This window comes from Crinia signifera, chromosome 1, assembly GCF_055691185.1.
Source record: "Crinia signifera chromosome 1, ASM5569118v1, whole genome shotgun sequence".
NCBI lineage: Eukaryota > Metazoa > Chordata > Amphibia > Anura > Myobatrachidae > Crinia > Crinia signifera.
Window position 1 is genome coordinate 40,127,550 of NC_139217.1, and position 20,615 is coordinate 40,148,164.

Sequence of the window (20,615 nt, forward strand, 5' to 3'; positions counted from 1 at the left end):
GGGAGATTTTCAAACATTAGAGAGAGGAAACGTACCAAACCAATCAACTCCTGACAGTTTTAAGCATATTTGGAAAATGACAGTTAGGGGTTCATTGGTTGGCATTTAATCTCTTTCCGCTTTATCTCTTTCCATGATTTGACATAGAAGAGTAGCTGTAGCACAGATCTAATGAATACCAACAAAGAAAAAAAAGTTTACAGTCTTATCCTTGTCATCGTGTAAGATAATTATATTAGAAGGTCTGGAACGCCGCTCGCGTATACAGTATATAACGGCAAGAGCTGCGCTTCTCAAACCCCGTCCTCGGGATGCACTACCAGTGCATGTTTTCCAGGTCTCCTCACGGAAGTTCAAATTCAATAATTATAGCCACCTGTAGATTTCTTAAATTAGTCATTCCAGGATACACCTGTGCGCCAGCAAGGACATACGGAAAACATGCGATGTTAGTGTGTGGGCACACTAACACATTCATCATCTTTGAGTGTGAGAGATGTGCAAAATGATACCCTAAAAATGCCAGAGTCGCTCTCATTTGTTATATAAATTCAAATAAAAACCGTTTTGTAATGAAAGATTCTATTTCCTATATGAACAGACAGATGAATCAAAATGTTTGCTTGGCAGTTTTCACACCTAGTTGAACAAATTCCCTTGGCACTCAACGGGTTAATTATTCACCAACACCGTCGTCCGGCAGTGATCTATATTAGGAACAGTTCAGTCATCTAGTGACATTGGCTAAAGTTGTGACGCGACATAACTATTTCCAAGTCATCAACTGAGCAGATTCATGCAGTTAGGAAAAGGTGGAACCATATTATTTACAGGCCACAAGTGTACAGAACGATAGAACATTCTAAACGCTTTCATTCAACCCCTCTAAACTTATACAGCGCGCAATCGGCCTGTGCGCTACTTTCAGCAGCTGATTCCCTATCCCAAACTTTCCGAACAAGCGCCAAAGCTATCGGACAGGCATGACCATGTTCTTTATAGTCAACGATCATCTTGTAGTCAGGACACAAATGCTTATAATAGAAATACTTATTTGAGAGTCGGAGCATTATGACAAAGTTCCCTCATAAGTCTAAACTTTACCAGCCATAACGGATCAGAGATTTAAAAGGCCCTCACAGCACTCCAGTGTCCTCAGTCAGTTTAAAGCAGGATGCACCCTAACGAGTATAATCTCTTTAAGTGCACTAAGGTTCAATTAGAAAACATGTATCAAGGCATGTTGAATTGTCATCTCATCTGATCATCTCCCGGAAGAGAAACAGCTTCAGGGAAGGAGGGTAATAATAGAGATATAGGAACATTGCTGAGACACAGTGATGTTGAGCAGATACATCTCTAAGATCTCCAACAAATCTGTTACAACACGGTTTAATTTAGCTTAATATTTCCACAAAGTCTAGTAAATGAATACAGATACTGCAGATGGCATGAGATTCTTCTGAGGCTTATTTTAAATTGTATCGACATGGTTTGGGCAGTGGTACGCATTGCTAGCATGCAGCCCTGAGGTGGTGAGCTTGGTTCATGACCAAGGCACTATCTTGGTGGAGTTTGTATGTTCTCTCCATGTTAGTATGTGTCAGATTCTCTGGGGCAGGGACTTAAATATTTTGTGGAAAGAGTTGCGTATTATACAGTACGATCGATACATAAATAACTGGTAATAAATTAGCTGTTGTTTATTTATGCTATTGAGCAAAGATCGGACGGTCCACTCAAGATCGGCGGTGACAGACCAAGCGATACGTATGATTTCAAAAGTATGCTACCAAATAACTCATTAATTAAACACAAAAAGTTTGGTGGCAATTTTTTCCCATTGAAAAAAAAAAAATTAAAGAACTTTTCAAAAATGATAATTCGAATTGTCTGCAATTTCAGCAATAGGCATTAGACAAAAAGTTTTAGCCAACCACCATTATTTTCGAGGCATTTGTGTATGGTTTCTGTACTGTATGTACGGTGTTTTGTCTGACATTTATGCTAAATTGTTCTTAAACTGGAAAGTTATGGCTTGTAAAAAAAGGCAACAGTTTTAGGAAATTCTCCTAATATTTGTATCTGTCAATCCTCATCAAGGGTCTAGTAAAAAGCCAAATAAATGTTTCCCAAGAATTAATAGTTTTGTTAGCAAAAATATAAAATATTATGCTCTAAAATCAAATGTATATTCTAATTTTTTTGTATTACTATTTTTTCCCAAATAATAGATCTCTACAACTCTATTTCCAGCACCCTTTTTGTTTGTCATAACCTTAGAGTTTTCATTAAAGTCATTCATGACATAACAAGGTTCAAAATAAAAATATAAATAAATAATATTTGAAGTACAATTAGCATAACATAATATTCTAATTTGTGCTTAATATATAGAGCCATAAAAATGTAATGCTAAAAAATAAAATAGTCTCATTGAAAAGGGTAAATAGAGATATTGCTGATGCATACTCTTCTGAAGCGGTAATTACTTAATTGCGCCTTTTTCACTTCTACACTTTTAAAAATTGTGACTGATCTGCTCTCTGAGTGTCCTAGAGATTTTTTAATTATTTTTTATTTATTTTTGCCAATTTTCCATATGAAACAAAGAAAACACATACAAGTGAAAGACAAATTATAAAAAAAAAAAAATCTGAATCAATTTAATGGTAAATTGGAGACCATTAATGATATTGTTAAAAACAAAAAACCTGAAAGCATTTGTAAGTGTGGGCATCTGAATGTGGTTACATAGCCTTGTAAACTTCAGGCGGATTATCCAAATATTCAACTTTGTTATTGTAAATTGTGTTTGCTCTACCATTTTTTCGGCCTAAAAAATTTAAAAGAAGGGAAGCGACATTCAACAGGCTGTACTACCGTAATTCTCAACAACACAACTGAGATTTTTAATCAAATAAATCAGGTGCTACAGGCGTTCACCCTAATTAAGAAACACTTACAGTATAGTCATAAATTACACTTGTGAGCATATTTATGCAGGTAATAAAATAAATCCATTTATTTTCCAAATTCTTCTTCTTCTTCTTCTTCTTCTTATTATTATTATTATTATTATTATTATTATTAATAATAATAATAATAATAATAATCATAAAAAAATTAATAGCAGCTGGATTATTATTATTTATTAATGTGGTAATTACTAAAGTCTCAGCTATGTGAAAGTATAGATATCAGTAAAGTGAAGACCCAACAATTGCGGTAGAATTCATATTCGACTATCAAAGCACTAAAACAATCACGAGAAACAAACAATACAAAACTGTGTATAATGAACCAAAATTAAGTAAATGCATCATATTTAAACAAAAAACAGCTGGGACATTGTTTATGTCACTCACCACAAGAAAAAAAGAGACAGTTCAGACGCATTATGGTGGCGTTGGCCCCTTTCCGTAGAGTTTACAATGTGTCTCCAAAGTCTACATTCTAGTCTAATAGAAGAGACCAATATATCATTGGATCTGGCTAAATGAGTGATGCTCCAAAGGCAGCCTACCAGCGTGCTCCTATAGTTGGATATCCAATCTTGTACAGAGTTGAGTCTTATTTATTCACCAATAGAAAATTTCTTTGGGCTAGAACCTCCTACTGGCATTCATTATCTCATGGTGCCTTGTCATTATTACTCGAGCTGAACTTTACATGACCCGAAGTACCGCAAAGTACTAAGATAAGCCAACCAGTCCCAACTAGCACGTTACTGTCTTATATGATATATATGATATAAGGCTGGCAGACGGCACTTTACCTACATGTGTACCTTTGTACAATTTTCTGTATTTGCAATGAGGTTTTTGAATTAAATTTTAAATTACGTAAGTTTTGGTTATTGATCTACACATCCATGTTGTCTCACTGTTCCTGAAAAATCTGTTATACAACATTCTTTACTGATTCTACTGATATGTACTACGCTCTACTTTTTGCAGGTCTGCAAAATAAATAGGTAAATACATTTAATTATACTGGTCTGTCGCATTTCTGAAGTAGACAATTTTAAGTTTTTATTGTGTGTTCTACAATGCGTTTATCGGAAGTGTACTGTCAGTTTATTTTATCCTGAAAATGTTAGAAATATATAATTATATCAAAGAGAAAAAGTTGGCAAGGGCTTTACTGCAATCCAAAAGAAAAAAGTAGTGCACCCCCTCCACCACTCAATGTTTTTTCCATAAGATAAAATTATGACTTTGATGTGTTATTTTTCAACAACCTGTGCACTTATCAAACTTCTGAAAACCTGCATCACATGGCACCTAAACACAGAGGTGTTATCATTGTGAAGTAATTTGCTTCACAGATAAATTACTTAGTTGATTTTATCTACTTATATGTATCTCTCTCTCTCTCTGGGCGGGATGTACTAAAGGGAAAATGCGGTAAAACGGGGGTTTTACCGCATTTTCCTATGTACCATTACCCATCAGCCCTGTCTCCGCCGGGCAGGGTATCGCCACCTCTGGGTGGAGATACCCTATAGAAGCCTATGGGCTTCTATTGCCGCCCGCTGCCTGCCGTCCGTGCGACCCCCCCTCCTGTCCTCCATTGATTTCCTCCTCCCCCAGCAGGTGTCACAGCCGGGAGGACATCCGGCTGCAGGGGGGAGGAGGAGACGCCGGGGACACTGACAGCCGCCGGGATGTAAAGGAGACCCCCGCACACCACATTACAGGTATCGCGGGGGTCTCCGTCACCGCACCCTGATGTTAGCCACATATGTTAGTACATATGCTGTAGCATCGTGGCGGCTGGGCGGCAAGGGGCGGTGATGTATATTAATACATCCAGCCCTCTCTCTCTCATACCCCTTTTCCATCTGCAATCCGGATCGCACCAGGAATTTTTTACCCGGCTACAACCTGGGTGCGACCCGGCTTGCAAACCCATTCACACTAGAGTCCCCACCCGGCATAATGCCGGGCGGGTGATGTCATCGGGATGTGGGGTCAGGGAGGCGCTGGGAGATGAAAGCATCTCCCAGCGTCGGCTTTTGCACTGTACTGAATGGGACCCGGGTCGCATCGACCCTGGTTACCTGTTTACACTACACAGTTACCCAGGTTGAACACGTGTTCAACCCTGGTCGCTACCTGGGTAGAAATGACGGGTCTCGCGATCTGGGTTATTTCTACAGGGAGCGTTCCCACCTGCCTAAAATCCTGAGTTTTGCACGTTCCCGTGCAAAAACCCGGGATATTTAGGCTAGTAGAAAAGGGGTATCTCTCTCTCTCTCTCTCTCTCTCTCTCTCTGGTTTTGACAACAAATGTTTTGATTGTTTGATAAAAACCTGTAGAGTGCCGCTGCTTGTTTGGAACCGAATACTATATATATATATATATATATATATATATATATATATATATATATATATATATATATATATATATATATAGAGAGAGAGAGAGAGAGGCGTCACGGCTGCTGGCGGCACTCAAGGAGGTCTTTGCAATATAAAGAAGAAGCTGGAGCCATGAACAGCTGCGTTTCTAACAGTTTCGGTAGTTTATTCCTTCATCAGAGAACAGTTCTCTGCATATCTTCCTTTGGAAGGCACCGGGGGCTGCTGTCCTTTGTACCTTTGAGTGCTAGTTACACACCTTTGGATAGATATATATACACACACACACACACACACACACACACAATGCAGGTATCCTGAGACCTATGGCCTGCAAGAAGGAGGCGGCACTCAGCAGGCTTTGGTATTTAAACCATATTTATAAAGTGCATAAACAGCACCATTTGTTGACGTTTCAAGACTTGTTCAGTCTTTTCATCAGGACGTTGGCTGAAAAGTGCAAAAGTGATGTGCACTTTTCAGCCAACGTCCTGATGAAAAGACGGAACAAGTCTTGAAACTTCGACAAATTATGCTGTTTATATGAAGTATTGCACTTTATATATATATAATTTTTTTTAGATATGAAGTTTTATATATATATATTTTAGATTTTATTTGTACATGATGAAGTAATGCTCAATAGTGAGTTGCATTTATACGTCTAAGTTCCCTTGTTTTTCTAAACGGAGATATATTTGACAATAAACACACTTATAACATTGTGCATTTACCATTTACTATATTGTCATTTAACCTGAACATTTTTGATTTGTAACTATGTAATTTCATTTTTATTTTTTAAAAACGGTGTATACGGTTGGGCAATATTAAAAGATGTCAGGGATATAAAATAATTCATTTTTTAATTATAGAGAAGCATCAAAACTTGTCAAAGTTGAACCTGACATAGACTTTTGCGGTATGTTATTCAATGCCACATTTAAGATTATAATATGGGTTTTCCATGTCTAGTTGAATACAAATAGTTGTCCTGTAAGAACTGGTATTGATTGAAAACTTGTGAAATACACATAAAGGGGGAAATTTACTAAGATGTGAGTTGTATTTTACATGTGATGTTGCTATGCGCAACCAATCAGATAATACTTTTCTTTTTTTTATGCACATTCTAGAAGATAATAGACAAGATCTTATTGGTTGCCTATAGCAACATCCCATGTGAAATACATCTCACGTGTTAGTAAATTTCCCCAAAAGTGTCCAATGACGTTAGGGCTTGCTCCCGTTTAGCCAGGTACATAAGTATGGAGAAGTTTAGTTCTATGTCCTGGAAAGTCTCAGAGGTGGAGTAAAAGGAGCAGAAAATGTGTAACCTTAGTCTGGAACCCACCATAGAGATTACCGTCCCCCAGCATTTGTTCAGGTTTATCCTCGGAGAAAGTAAGTTCTTAGTAACTGACAGAATCTTCGATCCCAGTGTTCCTCTGGTTGTTGCATGGGCAATAGGCCCATACTGATTACAGTCCCTTACCCATATCACCTAATACCTAGCAAACATAACATGGTATACAGCTTTCTGTCTACTTAAAGATGACAGAAGTGCCTGTCCTGCAATGACTTAATCTCCCTCATCCTAAGAATCCAGAGAGACGCATGGGCGATGTTACTTATACTGCACACACAGCAAAAAACTCCCACAAAAGGATAAATGCTGTATGAACTGGATGTCCTTTAGGGTTAGTTGGCAGACCAGGCAAATTGATATCCCTTGTCACCTCTGGACTCTGGGCGCTTCACTGTATGCCACATAAAACCTGGCGCAAGGACAATTACACAACAACGCCATGCCTGTGCCTCACCCTGTGGTAACTGCTCTGAGGGTGTAGAGAAAGGATCTGGTTCCATGGACTTGGGCCCGGTTCACATATTATTTTTGTTTTGCTTTCCTTTTTTCAAAATTTTAGGAAAAACTTTATTAGTCAGTAGCCACAGTCATTATATAAAACGCATTATTATATAGTTCAAGCATTTGGCTGCAGGTAAGTGATCATCTCTACCCTAACTGATTTAGGGATGTATGCACTTTGGAGAGAGATAAAGTGGACGGCGTTAAAGTACCAACCAGCTATCTCCTAACTGTCATTTTTTTTTCAAACGCAGCCTGTAACATGAAAGGTAGGAGTTGATTGGCTGGTACTTTATCTATGCCCAGCTTTATCTCTCCCCAAGGCTTAGTCAACAAACAGATCCCTTGTGCAAAATAATTGGCACTTAAAGGGTTAAAAATGTATTTGCACTGAATTGGCCAAGTAAGTTTCAGTATATAAATAGGCAACCCTCGTGCGTCACACCCTAGTGCGCACGGTCAATTATGACCAATGTGAAGTTTACATTTTCCGCAAAGTAATGAAAAAACAAACCAGCTTGCAGCATTTATCAATATCTATAATGGATCACGTAGATGGCCAAGCAAAACATACTCTCTGCTACCGTATGGCGCATAAATATTATCATTATTTTTGTTGTTGTTTTGCAAAATAATAAATTGTTGAATTTATAAACACTATAATCCAGTGGTTCCCAGACCATGGAGTACTCTGGATCACTTGCAGGGGTGCCCCGGGTTGGTGGTCCAGGACCAACTCAAACATATATATGTTTAATGTAATAGGCAAAACCATTAATTGCGGCTTCCAACCGTAGCATATGCGGACAAACAAGTGAATCTTATTCCTCACCACATAACTGAGCCTAGGTAGGACATATAAAAACAATTTACTTCATTAATTTTTTTCAGAATTTCTAAATAAAAAACATTTGGCTTAAGAGGCGCGGTGAAAAAATTCTGAAACTCTTGGGTGCCGTTAATCAAAAAAGTTTGGGAACCTCTGCTTTAAACATACAATTGGGACAAAGCCTTTCTAGATTGTCTGGACCCGCGCCATCAGATTTAAAGTTGACGGAATCAGATGACAAGCTTTGAACAAAGTTCGAAAGATTCTACGCCAAAAAAAGCTAGACTGACCGTAACATAACCTGTAGTAATACATTACGTATGTTAATGTTGCCCTAAAAAAAATGACTGTAATTAAATGATTCTGCAGGGAAGGAAGAAAAAACTTTTTAGAGAAAGTTTTTAAGATATGATCGCAGTTTTGCAATTACAATACGGCGCGTGTGAAAAATATTATTCTGTAAATTTTCCCGCAGACAAATTATCGTTCAATGGTTCCGTGACAAGTTGCTAGAATCATTTAGAACATGAAAAAGCCGGACCGCACAGGAATCGGGTCATGTGACGATGACAGTAACAGGAACATGGAAAATGATTATTATTTTGGAGAATATTTCCATATGAGAAAATCCGCAACTTACCGAGACAGGAGCGCGATATATTTGATGGGATATCCAGTATTGTACAGTGCGTTCCCAGTTTGCCTGCCCAGACAGAGAGCTCATGGAAGTTTAGATGTGAGGGGTCTGAGAAGATCCTAGTGGAGTATCACTGGCCAGACATTGTGGTGCCAGCGAGCTAATGAGGCTCTGTATGGCATTTCCCTGGTGTCACTCCCTCCCACTGCTGGTGTAACCCTTGATGGAACAGTCTTCTCCCAGTTTACTTGAAGAGGGATGGAAGCTGACAGCACAGAAAGTCCATCATGGCTTCTCACTATGTCAGGGCAGTGGTTAATGCGTCGCCATGTGCAATGCGCTGCGGAGATGGAGGATTATTGGATTATGTGTTATTGGAGTCTGCAGCGTTCTCGCAATATCGTCCAGATCCCCTTTATCGCCCTCTGTTTATTTTACTCACAAATGAATACTTGATTCTGAGTCGCACAGAGACGCGGCCGTGGAAACGTCTTATGACGCGGCTTCGCCTGCGACTAATGCTATTGCCACAGACAATTACTTTAAAACTGAGACGCCCACTTGCACCATCAGATGAAGACCTATGGCAATTGCAGTTTCTCTGTTTGAAGTTGGACTCCTGGGTGATGGCTTCTGCATCTTCGGATGCAGCTCCTCTCAGTTACACCCCTCTGATACGCCTGCATTTGCCTAACCATCTCCTGGGTATGGTATAATTGACCGACAGTTGGTTTGTCCGATGGTCGTTTCTCTGACATTGGAATCCTGACTGTCAGGAGCCCAAAAGGGGGTGAGCGCATTTAAGCCCACTGCTGGCTCACTGTGCTTGCCACGCTGCGGGCTCGGTGGTAAGCTGCATTCGCCACCTAATCTATTCTCCCGTATGGGGGTCGTGGACCCCCATGAGGGAAAACAGCCCAAAGTCAGGATTCCAACTGTTGGGCTACTCACAGTTGGGATTCCGATGTCGGAGAAACGGCCGTCAGAATCCCGACTGTCGGTGACTCCTCCGGCACCTCCACCCTCCCTGCTACCTCCCAGGTGCGCCCACTACTACAAGTCACACTTCCTGTGTCAATATTCATTCTGCATCTTTGTGCAGTTACATTCAGAACACATGTGCAGCATAGTACTTTCTGCATGACATTGGCTGAACATCAGCGCTGCGCAATATTTGCGTGCCACACAGCCCTAAATGTATTGCTTGGGTTTTAAATTAGCCAGGTGTGTTGGTGTGTTGGTAGCTGCTCACCTATAAAAGCATAGTGTGCTGTGAGCTTCAGACCAGATAGCATGCCTGGAATCAAACATTGATGTGATAGCAATGTGTATTGTAGCCATTTTCAGCGATAGTGTTAGAACCTGCAGAACAGTGCGGTCCCGTGAAGGGGGCTGCAGGCTTAAATGCATTGATCAATTCATGAACCAAATCTCCACTATTTATTATCAGTTAATTTAGTGTGTGCAGAGCCCCTGCAATGTCTGTTTAAACAATGTGGTCACAAGCCATAGGGCACCCCAAAACTAGGAAAGGTGAGTGCCGATGATAAGTGTATATATTATAAATATATATATATATATATATACTAGGTGATTCATCGCGCCCTACGCTCTTCACACCGTCGTAAGGGTCTGCGCCCCCTTAATTTGTGAACATTTGTATATGAGAAAGATGGTTAGAATTGTATGAAAGATGCCTGTATTGCAACTTGAGTTATAGGTAAAATGTGTTACATAGAGAGCATATGATGTGGAAGGGGTGTGTATTGTTTTGTTTAATTAAAAAGCGGTTACAGAGTAAGATGTACATTGATAGTGTGGAGGGTACAGTGACATTTGTGTGTGTGGGGTGTGTGTGTGCATGTTGTTTAGGTGTGTGTGTGCAATAGTATAGTAGGGTGTTTTTGAGTCAGCGGCTCCCCACTGGCGGAGGTCACGACACAGGAAAACAGGAGGAGGGTAGGAGATACTGTGCAGCTTCTGCCAGTGGGTGAGGGTCCAGCGTGGCAGCACAGGAGTACAGGATGGTGGCCCTGAGTCAGTGTCTCCTCCTACTGGGTGGGAGTTAGGGTGCATGAGAGCAGGAGGCTGGGCTATAAGGCATGATAGGGGCATGTGGGCAAAACAGCGTCAGCGACTCCCCAGTGGTGGAAGTTACGGTTCAGGAGAGCAGGAAGCTGGATAGTGATAGGGGTGTGTGAGTATACGGGGAACTAAAGAGGGGCTTAGGGGTGCCATGAATTGCGGAAGGGGCGCGGGGGTGCCGTGAATCAAGGGAGGGAGGGGGCGCAGGTGTCCGCGAATCGCGGGAGAGGGTGGGGGTCCGCAAAGCGTGGGAGGGGGCGTGTATCGCGCGAGGGGGGGTTGCCAATTGCGGGAGGGGATTGCACGGGGGTGACGTGAATCGTGGGAGGGGGCGTGAATCGTGGGAGGGGGGGTGCGCGGGGGGCGATGAATCACCTAGTTGGTTATATATTCTTGTAGAAGGATGGTAGGATGTTGCTGTCATTCAGAATGCATTTACATAAACAGTAATAGTAGCAGTAAAAGATCTGACTTAAAACACCTACAGTAAAACAGAACAGGTGTTATATATTATACAAAGATTGGTTGATGATGTCTAGGTTGACGTGCACATAGTTGTCACTGGAAAAAAATTGCCACAAGAAAAAATCAACACAGAAAGGTCAACACATGTAAATGTGACACTTCATTGGTGTCCATGTCGACACATGAGAATGAATATGAAAACATTCAAAAAAAGAAAAAATAAATCTTCAAAAACTCAGGTCAACCTTTTTCATTGTCGACCATAGCCGTCTCAGTGTTTTGCATGTGCCATTTAATCCTGGGGTTGCCGTGAATCGCGCGCGCTGGGGGGGGGATGGAGGTGAGGGGTGTCCGCGAATCACGGGAGGAGGGGTCGTGGGTGGATGCCGCGAATTGCGGGATGGGGGGTTGTGGGGGGTGGGTGACGCGAATCGCGGGAGGGGGGACGCGTGGGGGGGGTACCTCGAATCGCGGGAGGGGGTCGCTGGGGTGCCGCAAATCGCCACAAGAAAAAAATCAACACAGAAAGGTCAACACATTAATTGTTGACATAAGTGTGGCACTTCATTGGTGTCCATGTCAACATTTGAGAATGAATATGAAAACATTCAAAAAAAGAAAAATAAATCTTCAAAAACTCATGTCAACCTTTTTCATCGTCGACCATAGCCGTGTCAGTGTTTTGCATGTGCCATTTGATCCTGGGGATGCTGTGAATTGCGGGGGGGGTGTGTGCCATGAATTGCGGGAGGGGGGGTCGCGGGGGTTGCATTGAATCGCGGGAGGGGGGTCGCGGGGCCGGGGGGTTTGCCGCGAATCACGGGAGGGGGGGGGTCAGGGGGAGTGCCGGGAATTTTGGGAGGGGGGGTTCGGAGGGTGGGGGGAGTATGCGAATCATGGGAGTGGCCCTGCGAATTGCGGGAGGGGGGGTCGCGGGGGGGCGTGAATCGCGGGGGGGTTTGCCGCGAATCGCGGGAGGGGGGGTGGCGGGGGTGCCGCGAATCGTGGGAGGGGGGTCATGGGGGGTCGCTAATCGCGGGGGGTGCCGCAAATCGCGGGAGGGGGTCTCGGGGGGGTGCCGTGAATCGCGGGAGGGGGGTCGCGGGGGGTGGGGTGCCCCGAATTGCCGGAGGGGGGGTCGCGGGGGCTGGGGTTGCCGCAAATCGTGGGGGGGTGCCGTGAATTGCGGTAGGGGGGTTTCACGCGGGTGGGAGGAGTGCGCGAATCGTGGGAGGGGCCCTGCGAATTGCGGGAGGGGGGGTCGCGGGGGGGCGTGAATCACGGGGGGGTTTGCCGCGAATTGCGGGAGGGGGGGTGGCGGGGGGTGCCGCGAATCGTGGGAGGGGGGGTCGCGGGGGGGTCACAAATCGCGGGGGTGGGGCAAATCGCGGGAGGGGGTCGGGGGGTGCCGTGAATCGCGGGAGGGGGGTCGCGGGGGGGGGTGGCGGGGACGCTCACCTTGCTGTGTAACATGGAGAGGCAGAGGGTGTCTGGCACTGTGGGCTCACTGGGCTGGTTCTCTGTCATGTGAGTCAGTCATGTGAGTCAGAGGCTCCACCCAGAGTTAGAGAGTCACACACACTTTCAGTGACAGATTTAGCCAATTATATAAGAGATAAAATCGCCTGTCAGCAAATGTGAGTTTTGACTCCTTGACAGCGGAGCAATGTTTCGCGACAGCCCATGCCCATAAACATTTATGCGCATGTGCAGTCTCTTGGTGCGAGCGGGCAAGGAGGGGGGTGGCGGCAATGGATAGGACCCATGGGAAAGCCCAGTGTTTCATGGGCAAATGCGCTGGGTGTGGGGGGGGGGGGGGCGGGCAGCTGACGTCAGCGGATGCCAGCTGCCCATCCTCTACCCGTACAGGGAGCCCACAGATCTAAGACACCATACAGGTGTCTTATATCTTGGAGCGCTTCCAAAATCATTTGACTGTCGGCGACCATTGAACGATTTCAATGGACATCCAACCGCATGCGTGCAGGGTTATTCGGCGTGCGAGCAGGGGCGGACAATCGTACGGGCGGCACAAAGATGAGACACAGCTTTGCGCATCCACCGGAATCACCCCCATTGACTGGGCCATTTTCTACTAAGCCTGTGCCTTTGCACATCAGATTAGCGTTTTAAGGTCCATACACACTGGGTGACTATGCCCAGCGTGTATGGACAGCGATGATGTCAATCATCACTGTGTGGAAAGCCGCTCAGTGCATACACACTGAGCAGCTTTCCCCAAGCCCGGCGCCGACGGAGGGGAGAGGACGGCGTTGCATAGCGCAGAGCTATACAAAGCCGCCCTCAACGCCGCTCATCTGCTGGTAATACCAGCAGATGAGCGGCTTTCCCAGCGATGATGCGGGAGCGCTCAGCAGCGCTCACCGCTCATCGCTGGGGCATACACAGCGGGGGAGCGCTGATCAGCATCAGCGTGGAGCTCCCCCTCTGTGTCCTAGGCTTGGCGCTCTGCAGGCTGCACTGTGCTGCATGCCTGAGTGAGGAGCCGCCGGGTGAGGAGAAAAAGTGAGTGTGCGGGCAACAAGGGAAGGTGCCCGTGCCGCTGTCATGTGAAAGAGGCTGTGCAGTGTGCCTGACTGAGGTGAGGAGCCGCCAAGGCCGAGTGACTGAGGAGAAACAGTGAGTGTGGGGGCAGCAAGGGTGCACTGTGCAGGAGGTTGACGCAGTGTCGCTGTCACTGCTTGCGGAGGAGGGAGAGCAGCTGCTGTGGACTCTACTATTAAAGCCGGGCATGCAAGAAGGGTAGAGATCTGCGGCAAGGCAACAATGCTGGACACCTGCTAGGTCTCTGTCCCTACTTCCCCTCCTAGTCCCTGTGTCCCCCCAGTCCTTGTCCCCCTGGTTCCTGTGTCCCCCTAGTCTTTGTTCCTGCACGCCCCCCCCCTCTTTTGTTCCTGCAGCCCCCCCATCGCCCCCCCCAGTCCTTCATCTTCCCCCGGTCACTGTCCCTGCGTCATCCCCCAGTCCTTATCCCTGCGTCATTCAGCGGTCCCTGTCCCCCCCCCCCCCGGGTCCCTGTGTCCCCTCCGGTCCCTGCATCCCCCGTTCCCCGTCCCTTCATCCCCCCTGTCCCTGTATCCCCCCTGCCTTGATCCCTGCCTCCCCACGGTCCCTGTGTCCCCAAATTATATGTAGAGTTTGGCTCAATCCATGTGGCAAAACGTGAATTTTTTTTTTAGATCCATGTAGCATAACATAAATTTTATCTCAATCTGGATGGCATGATGTGAATTTTGGATCAATCTGGGTGGAATGATGTTCATTTTGGATCAATCTGGGTGGCATAACATGAATTTCGGCTCAGTCCGGGCTGCATGATGTGAATTTTGGCTCAATCTGGGTGGCATGATGTGAATTTTGGCTCAATCTGGGTGGCATGATGTGAATTTTGGCTCAATCTGGGTGGCATGATGTGAATTTTGGCTCAATCTGGGTGGCATGATGTGAATTTTGGCTCAATCCGGGTGGCATGACGTGAATTTTGGCTCAATCCGGGTGGCATAACGTGAATTTCGGCTCAGTCGTGGCATGACGTGAATTTTGGCACTTCATTTTGGCATAAAGGTGCCCATACACAGAGCGATCCTGTTTTGCGAGGCGATAAGCGGTCCCCCACATCGCAAAGCACAAAAGGTATGCTGCATGTACTTTTTGAACTAGATCGCACCACATCTCATCTATTTCAAAACAACGCTGCTTTAGCACATCGCATATGTTTTTAACTAGATGCAAAGCGCTCTAGTTCAACGGAGCACATCGGTCCATGTACAGGCACCTTAACATGAATTTTTGCTCCATCTGGGTGGTATAATGTGATTTTTGGCTAAATCCTTTAGAATTTTGGGTCATTGTGTATCGCATAATGTTTAAGGGGCAAGTATTATGCGGTCTACTATTGTGTTGCATAATGTGTATGAGAGGTATATGGTGTGGCACACTACACTCAAGAACATGCCCCTTTAAAGTGTGCATACCTCAAGCATGTCTCTATTATAAGATATGGGAGGGCGCAAATTTATAGTTTGCAGGAGGGTGCCCAACACCCTGCACAGCATAAAAGGGCTATGTGGAAGGACATCACCCAGGCGGTGAGCGCTGTAAGTCACCACAAGCGCCTGGTCAGAAACGTCAAGAAGAGGTTCAACGACATAAAGAGACACCTCAAAAGTAAAATGGCCATGGAGTTGGAGGAGGCCACCAAGACTGGCGGAGGAAGCCCCACCACTGTCTGCTACACGTCCTATGAGGTCAAGCTAAAAAGAATCATACCCCTGAGGTCTTGCCACTCCAACTCAGAACGTGGGAATCTGATGTATGTCCGCCAGAACTTCTTTAAAGCAAGTAACACTTGAGTAAAATGCTTAGAGAAAGTGGGTTGTGATACCCCCAAGGACCATGAGGTCACAGACTGAGTGGAGCCTGTGGCCAAATAGTAGAGGGTACACATTCATTTCTGCAGCCCAGACAATGCATAGTTGCCTCCCCCGAAAGGGTCCAAATCATCTCTCACCTGCTCATATAAGTCCAACAGGTTATTGCTGTTCAGCCTAAACATCCCCACAACCTGTTGATCCGAGAGGGAGTCCAGGTACAGCCGAGCACGATACATAGGTGGGGTACGCAGTAGTCGGGGGGCTACCTGGATCTGATGCGCAGCTTCCTCCCTCCTGCGCAGCTCCTCCAAATGGGCCACATCACAAATCAGCAACTCCAAACCACTCTGCAAAATCTCCATGTCTCAAACCCTCACAGGTGTCCTTAATGATGTTGGGGTATATGTAGGGGTGTTTCTGAGTGAAATTAAGGCCACCTGTGTTGAAATTAACCATTTGTGCACTTGACCAAAGTGAGTTCTGGGCCAAATCGCCCAACAGAACCTGGTCTGAAAAAAGTGCGATTATTTGACACCTTAAAAGTGCGATTTACGAAAACGCATCCCATTAAATATGTGATTTGTATACTTTTCTGTACGAATACATCTGGATGCGATAAAAGTGCGATTTTTTTTCAACACTTTCAGTACGCATGAGTTATCGCACAGAATATGTGATATCCGGCCATTAGCGCATCCTATTAAATATGCGATTTCAAGGAAAAATGCGATGTCGCCATTTTTTTTACTAATAATCGCCAAAAAACACATCTCATCCCATAGAATGTCACCCATTATATCATAAGGTGCATGCTCAGCAAAATATATGCAAAGTGTTTCTGTTATACGCCATGCAAAGCACACACATACGTATATTGCATATGCATGCAATTGCTCAAAAATGCTGTTATTCACTTTTTAAAATACTATTTTGAATTTGGAGAAATTCCTGTATAGCAGAACCACATGGAGACTGTTATGGCTGTAGAGGCAGCGAAGGCCATGAACATGCTGGGACAGGGTTGTCTACCCTTCCGGACTGGCTGGGAGGGTCCCGGAAATAGGGTCCCCCTCCCGGGCCCCTGGAAAGGTGGGTAAACCTCCCAGATTCCACCAGGCCTACTCACCTCATCCCGTCCTTTAACTACCCAGACCCAGTGTTTAAATGCCAGCTTTTCGGGAGGGGCAGGGCTAAAAATGATATCATGTTAGTCCCGACCCCTCCTCGGAAACCCGCAAATCCCGGTATTTGTGGGTCTAGGGGAGGGGCTTGATGGCGCAGATATCAGGCCCCGCCCCCAACGTTCTGCTGACAGTCTCCTCTCCTGCATTCTCCCAGAGAGGAGACTGTCAATGGAGGCAACCCTGTGCTGGGATATTATTATTATTTTATTTATAAGGCACCACAAGTGTTTCACAGCACCGTACAAAGGAAGAGTACAGGGAGAGAAAACTTAACATTACAGTAAATAAATAAATAAACAAAAATAGAGTACAGGTAAAATGAATGCCACAGTTCAATACACATTACAGCTTAAATGTGAGCAGTGAGGACTTGACCAATGTGCTACTAGGGGCTGGTGGCCAAAGATGGAGATGAGTATATGGACAATGATGGTCGCTGAGTGCAGTGACGGAGTAGTAATACTACTAGTTCCACTCAGCCGCAGGGACCCCGCCGCTGACTTCCCATCCGCCGCAGGGACCCCGCCACTGACTTCCCATCCGCCGCAGGGACCACGCCGCTGAATTCACATCCACCGCAGGGACCACGCTGCCTTAATCCCCGCGCTGCCCAGGTACCAGGAGGTTGGGGGACCTGCCTCCGCCCGGGGAGAGGGGTGGGCACAGACCTTTTGATGTCCGGGGCCATCACAGACCTTAATCCGGCCCTGGCTGAGTTTTTGAGTATGGGAGAGCTGTGAGTGAAATGTGAAGAGGGCTTTGACAACAGGAGGGAAGAGGGCCCTGCTCTGAAGAGCTTACAATCTATTAAGAAGGGGAGACAGACAGATTACATGAAGTGCAAGCAGGTGGGAGGTGGCTTGATAGCCGGATGGCAGAGATAGTCAAGGCATGTGGCAAGGGGCAGAGGGCAAGCCTCAGGACTAAGTTATGCAGTGGAAGGGTATGCTTTGATGAATAGGTGAGTTTTCAGTGCCTATTGGAGTCTAATGGAGCGAGGGAGTGCGTTCCACTGAAGGGGTGCAGCACGGGCAAAGTCCTGAACTGTGGAGTGGGAAGCAGTGATCAGGGTGGAGGAGAGATGACAGTCGTTGGCCGACCATAGAGGGCAGGAGGGAGTATGAATGGAGATGAGGTTGGAGATGTATGGAGCAGTAGAATTAGAGATGGCCCTGTATGTGAGTGTGAAGAACATGAAGAGGATTCTGTAGGGGAATGGGAGCCAGTGCAGATTTTGTTGAAGGCGAGTGCAAGAAGTGGACCCGCAGGAGAGGAAGATGAGCCTGGCTGCGAAGTTAAGGACGAATTGGAGAGGAGCCAGTTGGGAGTGAATAAGGCCAGTGAGGAGAACGTTTCAGTAGTCGAGCCGTGAGATGACCAGTGATTGGATACATGTATTGGCTCGGCAAGGGCAGACACATGGAGCGTCCAGTGTTTGCTGAGACAGACCAACAACCCCTGATTACAGTGGTGTATCTAATGTGGTGTACATGGGCCCCTAGGAGCAGAGTTAACCACACTGCAGGCATTCCTGCGCAATAGGCAGTGTGAAGGTCTCCAGAAAAAATGCACGATGGCCATTTTACAAGTATTTTGCACATGATCAGAAGGGAACATCTCTGGGAAAATGGTTACTGCACCATTTTCCTGAAGACCTGTGTACCACCTAGTGACTGTAACTACTGCTGCTGGCTAATGAGGAGGGGATCTGAACAGAGACTGCTGCACATGGACCCCCTCATCTCTTAACTTGCCTGTGCTTCATTAACATTCTCCACAGACCACTTTATACTGCCTCAGCATAAATTCATCATTTTATGCTCAAGCTCCAAAGATGCTATCATAGATGTTATGTACAAACATGGAAATGACCTCCATGTTCTGACACCATGGGCCTTAGTCTAGTTCTCTCTTAGAGGCAAATTCCTTCTCAGAGGGACAAAACCATGTGCACTGCAGGTGGGGCAGATACACTACATGGAAGAAAGTCATTGGACACCACATGTCAACGGAAACCATGCGTTTATTTACAATCAATAGGGGGTAAGTCCACCTTTTGCAGAAATAACAGCAGCTATTCATCGTGGTAAACTTTCCACAAGTTTGTGTAGCACATAGTGGGATATTGTGCCATTCCTCCTGCAGTACAGTCACCAACTGTGGTAGTGTAGAAGGAAGAGGCGATCTCGACCGCAACCTGCACTCAAGTTCGTAACACAGATGTTCTATGGGGTTCAAATCAGGGCTTTGCGCAGGCCACGCTAGTCGGGTGACGTGATTTTCGTCATACCACTCCATAGCCCTCGAAACATGACACGTCGCATTGTCGTTCTGGAACACACAATTGTCGTTCCCATAGAAACGCCACAACGTAGGTAACATGGAGTTATCCAGAATATCTCGGTAGGTCATGTTCCCATGCACCTGTATGAGTGGGCCCACACCATGCCAGCAGAAACCCCAGAACATGATGCCTCCACCCCCAAATTTTACTGTTGGCACTACACATTCGGGTAACAGGCGTTCTCCAGGCAATCGCCATACCCACACTCTCCCTTCTGATCGAAACAATGTGAAGCGCGATTCATCGCTCCATAGGACTTGTTTCCATTGCTCCACCGTCCAGTTTTTCCGCTCCTTATACCAACGAAGTCTCTGTCGTGTATTGGTTTTTGTGATCAGAGGCTTGTGAGCCGCAGCTCGACCATGATAACCGAGTGCGTTTCCTGTCCGTCATTTTATCAGGAAATGATCTGCTACGATGCTTTTTTTCCATATGTATACATGTAGGAAGAGTCCATAGTCACTTTGGGCCTAATTCTGGTTAGGTCAGTGAAACGTACATACGGTCCGTTTCACCGTACGTTTCCCATACGCGGACGGTGAGCGTAAGTCCACCCACAGTACAGCCGCATACGGACGGTCACAAACACCGACAATGGGGAGTGGCGTACACTTGAGCGTACGCCACCGTATACGGACGGGTCTCCTCTTAGACACCGTTAACTGGCGTACAACAAAGCGTACGCCACCGTATACGGACGGGTCTCGTCCGTTTTCACACCGACATCTTCCGTATATCTGAGCGTACGCCACAGTGCAGGTATGGGTCTCGCCTTTTTTCAATGGGAAACTCAGCGTGTGTCACCGATCGTGAGAGTGAGCGTACATCCGTGCACGGTGACATACCCTTCACATATATGGCACTGCAAATCTTGCCTTTCAACTATAAAAAAGTTTTCCCTCACTAACACTATCTCTAGCCTATTTTAATTACATTCATTTATCTCTTCCTTTTATATAGCTTCGGCTTCCTATCACTAATTATTAACACTTAGTATATCACTGGCATGCCGCACTGGGCTTCCCAGCTTATGATGGTTTTTGGGGTGCCGCACCCTGCACCTAGATATAGCGCTAGGGACCCCCAATATACAGAGAAGCCTTGACGCGGCTTGGGGGCATAGCATACACCTGCGCAGGTATATGTAACCAATATCTCTGAATTCTATTATCATGTAGTGTTTTAGATTGGTTACTAGCATTGCTCAGTGTGTTGAGGGAAAAAATGTCTTGTTTTACTTACCCAGTAATTAACCCCTCCCTCATGCACCTGGGTAATGTTACTGAACTAATTGAGCATCTACCACTATCTGTAACTATAATTAAGACAATTAATTATTCTAACTGTTATTCAATAATTGTTTTCTATTAACTCAATTGTCTACCTTAATAAACACCCTAATAAAACAACATTTTAACCCTCATTACATGTATATTTA

At 45.4% G+C, this 20,615-nt stretch overlaps 1 long non-coding RNA gene across 3 annotated transcripts in view; it reads right to left on the bottom strand.

The window, feature by feature from the left end:
* The window catches only part of LOC146080139 (uncharacterized), a 130,679-nt gene that overhangs the window by 57,509 nt on the left and 52,555 nt on the right, over positions 1 to 20,615 (bottom strand). The window contains exon 1 of one of the 3 annotated variants that reach the window (XR_014474834.1): positions 8,709 to 9,177. The exons of the other annotated variants lie outside the window; for them this stretch is intronic. This is a non-coding gene — a long non-coding RNA (uncharacterized LOC146080139). Of the gene's footprint in view, positions 1 to 8,708; positions 9,178 to 20,615 lie in introns of those variants that run through there. 3 annotated transcript variants of the gene reach the window in all.